The 7,757-nt window shown below is 43.3% G+C and overlaps 1 non-coding gene across 1 annotated transcript; it reads left to right on the forward strand.

Moving 5' to 3' along the window:
• The first annotated feature begins 6,494 nt into the window (after nucleotides 1-6,494).
• TRNAG-ACC (transfer RNA glycine (anticodon ACC)) lies at nucleotides 6,495-6,570 on the forward strand. The gene has a single exon. It is a non-coding gene; the product is annotated as a tRNA-Gly (tRNA).
• Nucleotides 6,571-7,757: the final 1,187 nt, after the last annotated feature.

The raw sequence follows: 7,757 nt of genomic DNA on the forward strand, positions 1-7,757 counted from the left end.
CCTCCTGAGCCCCAGTTGCACCTGACTCTAAGGTCGCATAGGTGACTGGACCCAAGACCTCCTGCAGTTCTGCCCTCAATGGGCTGGTGCTAAGAGCACAGCGTTGTTGCAGATAGGCACCCCACTTGGCCAGGGTAGACATTTGGGCCATACCACTACGTGGTTTAGTTGCCCAATCTCTCACCCATCCAGCTATAGGGTATGTTGTTTTGACTGTAACTGGTGTTGTGGTTGTAATACTCTCAGTTGCCAGGAGGGCAGCATACACAGCTGCCAGCTGCTTCTCTACTAATGAGTAACGAACTTCAGCACCTTTCCACAATTGGGACCAAAATCCAATAGGTTGCCGTAGGCGCTCTGTCTGCTGCCACAAGCCCCATCCAAACCCCTCCAAGGTTACATGAACATCCAGCTCACAGGGCCTGGCAGGATCAAACACATTCAAGGCCTGTGCCACCTTGACAGCTCTCTTAGCAGCTGCAAATGAACCTTGAGCCTGCTCAGTCCAATCCCAGCGAACCCCCTTTCGAATAAGGTTGTACAAGGGGCGTAGTAACTGAGCCAAATGCGGTATAAATGTTCGCCAATACCCCAACAAACCTAAGAATTCCTGTAACTGTTTTACCGTAGTGGGTGCGGGGTATGCTTGAATCTTATCTATAACTGCGTCAGGGATAACTTTTGTCTTACCCGACCAGACAACTCCCAAGAATTTAACAGATAACCCAGGTCCTTGTAATTTGTTCTCGTTAACTGCCCAGCCACATGCTTTCAAATGGGATAGCAGGGTAGGGACTGCTTGCTCCAATTCTGAAAGAGAATCACTAGTTAGCATAATATCATCAATATAATGGTACATGCGGACTACCTCTGGCTGTTTCCATTTAGCCAGGTCAGCAGCCACCAGCCCATGGCACAAGGTGGGGCTATGCAAATAGCCCTGGGGTAACACTGTAAAGGTCCATTGTCTCCCTTCCCAACTGAAGGCAAATTGGTCTTGACTCTCTGCAGCTATATCAATAGAGAAAAAAGCATTGGCCAAGTCTGCCACAAAGTGGTATGTCCCCAACTCATGGCTTAGCCAATCCATCATGTTAGCTATCGAGGGAACAGCAGCGTGCAAAGGGGGAACAACTTTATTAAGTTCCCTGTAATCTACTGTCATTCTCCAGGTTCCATCTGCTTTGCGCACAGGCCATACTGGGGAGTTGTAAGGACTGTGTGCTGGCCGGATGATCCCCACCTTTTCTAGTTCAAGGATTGTCCCTGTGACTTCTCCATAACCACCTGGCAGGCGGTACTGCTTGGTGTTAGTCACACGCCGAGGGATGGGTAATTGCAAAGGGGAATGTGATGCATGTCCCCGCAATACTGCCTTCACAACCCTGATCCGCAGCCGGAACTCCCCAGCTGTAGTTTCCAACCACAGTCCTTGCAAGACATCTACCCCCAAAATATATTCAGGAATAGGAGATACATACACCTTATATGGCTTGGGAGGCAGTCTCCCTATCCCCAATGGAATAGTTATTGGCTTCACTTGGACAGTTTGGCCCCCATAACCGTCAATGGCCACTGGGGTCCCAGCAAACCGCTCTGGGTTTCCATAGAGAAGGGAACATTCTGCACCTGTATCCACCAAGGCCAACACCTGTTGTACGTTGGAAGGGGACCAGTGGATAGCCAGTTCCACATGTGGCCTCCGGTCCCCGCCCATCCCCGTTAGACGGGTCCCTCGGCCTTTTTCCTATTCAAACTGGTACAATGGGTCTTGGGAGTTCCCCTCTCCCTCGGCTGTCTCTATCATATAATCTTGTAACCGAGCTGTGCGCGCACCAAACGTTTTATTGGTAGCTGCTGGGGCCTTTCGTCTCAGTGGCTGGAACTTCTGTTCTGGTTTAAGCTGCCGCCAAAGCTCCAAAAGAATTTTATTAGACTGGCCATCCAATTTCCCCTTATCTGCTCCAGCCGCAATCAAGTCTACCCACATCTGCGTTCGGGTAACCTTTACAGGCCCGTTTCCCTTGTTAGTTGGGGGGGAAACATAGGCAGCAGCCCTCACTGCTTTATGATCCCGAGCGGCCTCCAGCTCTCCCAAATCTGCTACCATCTGTGTAACTGCATTGATGGGCTGCCCCACATAGGGGCCCAAGATAGCCACAAGTGACCCAAAAAGGGCTGACGGGGCGCTAGCAAGGACAAATTCCCTCATTTTGGCCGTAAACACTTCTTCGTCTGGCCCACGAGACCCAGGGTTGAAAACAGCATTCTTCATACCTAGTTCTCGAAGGACCTTTACTAACTCACTGTAGCACTGCCACCGACTCATTGCCCCCGGCAGTTCTCCAGCATTCTGCCAGACCATACGAATGGCAGCCATCACCCATTCTAATAGGGTATGGTCTCCTGGGTTGCCATGGCAGTTCTGAAGATGCTGCCTCAAGGAAGAGTGTGTGGTAATGGCGGCCAATTTCTCCATCTCTGTTCCGGAGAGCATGATGCCATCCACCCCTATATCCCATAATCATAGTAACCAGGCTACCAGGGATTCAGTAGGTTTCTGTCTAAATTGTGCCCCCAACTCCATCAGCTCTGCCTGGGTATAGGGCCGGACCACAGAGTGTTCCATTACCTGGACAGGAGGCTGTGGCTGCCCCTGAGGGACTCTTTGTTGCTGGGTTTTTACCTTCTTGGCGACAACTGGTCGGGCTCTCAGTGTGCGTATGGCAGCTTCAGCCTGAGCCTTCTCATCCTCAGAAGAGGAGTCGCAAGCGCCTGCTCCCGCTGACTCAAAGCCAATCCACCGGCACGGATGCTGCTGCTCCTTTGGTGACCGTTTAGGCTCTTGTGGCTGCTGGCTTTTGGCCAGAAGCTGAGACTCGAGCTCTTGAATCCGGAGTTGTTTCTCCAACAACTCCTGGTGAAGACGTTCAGCTTCCAGGGTAAACTGCAACTCTCGAACCCGTAATTCCTTCTCCAGTGCTCGCTCCAGTACCAGCCTTTTCTGCCATTCTGTTTGCAATTCATGCTGAAGCTTTTGACCTCGGGCAGTTTCCTCTTGAGTAAAAAACATGTAGCCCATGGCCCCTAAAAGGACAGCCATGGGGAGCCAGAGCAGCAACCAGTACTCTATCCCACCCATCAAGGGTGGTGGCCCCATACCAATCTCTGAATCCTGCCGGAAACTACGCCAGTTGTAAGACCAGGAGCCGTCATCGTGACCATTCACATGCAGGTTCCCATTGGATTCGGGCAGGCGATAAAGAAATGGCGGAGTCAGAGGATGGGGGGCCATCCTATTTATTGGTGTCTCACCAAGACAGGCAAACCACAAAAGAAGACAAGGGAAAAGCAGAAAACCAGCTCTTCCCATGAAGGGCAAGGGATCAGGGGAGCCCCTGCAATTGTGATAGCAGGAACTGTGTGTCTGAGCTCCTGGTCTGTCCCACTTTATAGTGTAGAAAACCAAAATCCCTTAATCCAATATACAAACAAGGAAGTCTCCAATTCAAAGTCACTTATCCAAGGCATAATTGGATTTCTCATGAGAGTGTACCACCCAGATCATACAATCAGTCAAGGGTGTGGGGAAAAGCTTAGTCCCAAAACCAAACCTCAGGCTACAATAGCCTGGCCTGCTTATAGCCTGTCCCCCACACCCACTATAAGTCACAAGCGAGCAAACATATACATCATGTTTACAAACTTATTTGACCAACAACGGGGCTTCAGGACCGGCCTGTGGTGGAGGGCCATCTCATGAATGATAGTCTTTTCAGTATAGAGTAGGCACAGGTATTAAAGATACACACCAGGAGTAACAGGACATATGTGGTCTTTCTGTTTCCAGGAACTTGCTCTACTCTGTCTTTTAGATAGCTGGAAACTAGATAAATAAAAAAGATGCCTGATTTTTACAGCTGAGATAGACTCTAGCATTGGAAATCTGATTAGGTGTGCTTTCTGCCTTATTGTATATCCAGGAAGAGGCTTTCATCATTGGTAGTGAATATGCAATGCAACATATGTGTACAGATAATGTACTGTAGAATTGTGCATCTGAAGCCTGTATAATATTATTAGTCAATGTCAATTCAATAGAAAAAAAAATCCAAAAGCATATTTCTAAACAAACACGAATCTAAATAATATCATTAGTCATTGATGAGTAACAGAAAAATAAAATATCATTAGTCATCGATGAGTAACAGAACAATAAAAATAAAACACATGAAGAAATGTTGAAGGCTAATAAACAGGGAATATCATTTTGAATAATCAAAAAAAATAGGTTTTCAAAGTAATCTGCTTCAGTCAACCAAAGAAAATATTGAAATATCTACAGTATTTTGAGTCATATGAACTCTTTCAAAAAATGAGTCAGGGGTTGGGCAAGGGACATTCTAAAATGTTTATGGCATAGAAAGACTGAAAAGAAAGAAAGGTAAAATGAGGAAGTAAACTATGGAATGTAAATAAATAAATGAATGAATAACAATCGAAGGTGGTAAAAACCAGAGTTAACATTAACTATGTAATATATTAAATGGTAGATTTGAAATATGCAAAATTGAAGAAAAACACATTGTGAATGCTTTTCATAAGGATAAAGAATAATTATATCCAAAGCAATGATAAAAAAAATTTAAGAAAACTATCTTACACTAAAACATATTAGTTGGAAAAAATAAAAACAATCAAATACCACACAAATTTGATGAAAATATTTATTCAGAGGATATGTTAAAATGATCATATGTGCTGGCTAACTTGACAATCCAAAGGAAAAAAAAATGTATTTTTCAGAATAAATATAATCTATCAAAGTTTCCTTGAGAAGAAATTTTATCTTGAATAGAACAATGACCACGGAAGAGCATGCACTCACAGGCTGGCAGTGAGTTTGGTGAGGGCCGCGGAGGAAGTGACTAGCGAGTTGTGGTGAAGAATGCAGGGAAAGGGACGTATTTCCGATGAGTGTCCAGGGAAGTTCTCCCTGAGGTCATCTACTGCTGACAGAGTTATGGAGTTGTAGATCAGTTCCATTTTCTTCTTCCAATGAAAATGTTATTGTAATTCTAATCTATAAAATAAGGGAAAGTAGAAAATGTGTGTTATAATTTTAAGGTTCATTCCCTTTGGTAGAGTAATTACATTTTCCAAATCCTAATTTTGGAAACTGACCTGAAGATTGTAAACATTTTTTCACACTGGCCCTTGTAACTTTTTGATACAAAAATAATAATGGTGACATACAGGTAATAGTAGAGAATTCTATAAATTTTGTGGAAAATGCTACTAATTGTTACTATTAAGTGATAGAAACATGGGTGACTTTTGTTACATACTGCAAAGAGTATTAATATAGTAAGAAAATAGTAATCTAAACTTTATTTTGAAAAAATAAAAATTGCCAACTAAAATGGAATGATCAAAAACAAACACATCTAAAAAACATTGTTAAAACTATTTCAAATCTTTCTATTTTATTGAATGCTATCCTTTCTAAATCATCAGTGAACCTTTCCATAAATATATATATGTATATATACACACAAAATGTTTAGAAGAATCCACTGACAAATATCAAAAGATATTGACAATGTTGAACTTGTTTGGAGCCCTGTGTTTCTGAAAAGCAACACAGATACAGAATCCCAATCTTTCTGTGTTCCCAGAAATGCCCGCTGCCCAGGACAACCCGGCTTCCACATTCTGAGATGAGCCCCCTCTGTGCCTGGCCCCAGGGACTGAGGTAAGGCCATCTTCATCCTTCCCTGTCACTCTTATGAGGTTAGCTGATGACTCCATCGCTTACCTGCTTCTATAAAACCCACAATCACCCTCCTTTTCTTTGACATGTTCCTCACTAATGGATATTTTCCCCATTACAATAGCCAGCATAAAATTATCTCTTTAAACACCCAGTGCATATTCTTTTCCAGTTTTGGTGTAAAAGATTGGATTGAAACGGTACATGTTGGACTTCACTTCCCAGTCTCCCTTCGCTTCATCCACCTGCTCGATCCACTCCTGACCAGCAATCTGAGGACCCAACGCAATGGTAAGTTCCGCTGCTGACCCTGTGTTCTGGGCGTTTCTGTGGATAGCCCGGTAAGGATTTGCTTTTGATTAATTTTTTAGCATTCACTTGATTTCAGGGGCCAGCTTCATTTGTTTCTATATTTGATCCTTGTTTGATCTCTGTAAATAGATTAATGGTATATATCATACAATGCTTGATCTGGTTTGTTAGAGTTTTCTATTTGTCTACTTGTCTATTCTGGTTCAAATCAATTAAGAATTTTATGTCTGCTGGACAGGGTAGTGGCTATCTGGCCAGGTAAGTTTGTTATTTCTGTTTCTGTGTTTGACCCAGGCTGAAATTTTAGAATGAAAACTATAAACTATCTTTTTAACTGTCTGTCTGAATGTTTATATTGTCCATAATTCAGAAAGGCCTTCATCTTTCATTTCATAAATACCTATGTAAGGCCCTGGCCGGTTGGCTCAGCGGTAGAGCGTCGGCCTACCGTGCGGAGGACCCGGGTTCGATTCCCAGCCAGGGCACACAGGAGAAGCGCCCATTTGCTTCTCCACCCCTCCGCCGCGCCTTCCTCTCTGTCTCTCTCTTCCCCTCCCGCAGCCAGGGCTCCATTGGAGCAAAGATGGCCCGGGCGCTGGGGATGGCTCTGTGGCCTCTGCCCCAGGCGCTAGAGTGGCTCTGGTCGCAACATGGCGACACCCAGGAGGGTCGCAACATGGCGACGCCCAGGATGGGCAGAGCATCGCCCCCTGGTGGACAGAGCGTCGCCCCTGGTGGGCGTGCTGGGTGGATCCCGGTCGGGCGCATGCGGGAGTCTGTCTGACTGTCTCTCCCTGTTTCTAGCTTCAGAAAAATGCAAAAAAAAACCAAACAAACAAATAAATACCTATGTAACATGGTCTTGTCTCCAGATGATATTGCCAAGATAGATTATAAAAACTCTTAAATGAAATCTATTTTGATTGGTTTAGAGATTCAGAAGTGCTTACATAATTGAATATGCCTACGGAAATCCAGAAAATAAGGAAACAGAACTATTATTTTCAATGTGCTAAAAAATATATATCTTTCAGAACCTAACTCAGAAAGATTTTAAGAATTTATATTCATATAATTTAGGTATATCTTAGGCCAACAAAACTAGTGTAATACTTTTGGTTTAATAAAACAGCTAGGTGTGCTTTGACATAATAGAATGAAATAGTAAATATAATACAAATGAGTATTTTTATTCAACACTGGCATGTTCTTCGTAAACTCAGTAGGTTTACTGTTTGAATAAGCTAATGTTAAATCAATTAAATGGTTTTGATGATTAAAAATATAAATTTATGTTTAATAAGTTTGAATCATTATTCTGACAAACTTGATTTAACAGCTGATATCTTTTGTGGCATGTCAGCTTGAACCGAATTGCCAAGATCCTTTAAAATATGGTGATGGTTTTCTGTTTGTCTGACTTCATAAAACTCCAGCCCTTTTCTTTGAGATGTTCTCCATTAGTGAATGTAAATGAGCCTACTCCCCAAACTGGGATCTACTGCTCTGACTCCACAGTGAATTACGTTCCTTTAGAATATTTATTAACACAACTGATTCTGAGTGACATCAATTCTGCAGTTTTAGAAAAGTCTGGGCAGACTCTCTATAGAGATAAGGCCAGAGTTCCTTCACCATGGATATCAAGTAATATTTTTATTATGTAATTTAT

This window comes from Saccopteryx bilineata, chromosome 1 (assembly GCF_036850765.1).
Source record: "Saccopteryx bilineata isolate mSacBil1 chromosome 1, mSacBil1_pri_phased_curated, whole genome shotgun sequence".
NCBI classification, from domain to species: domain Eukaryota; kingdom Metazoa; phylum Chordata; class Mammalia; order Chiroptera; family Emballonuridae; genus Saccopteryx; species Saccopteryx bilineata.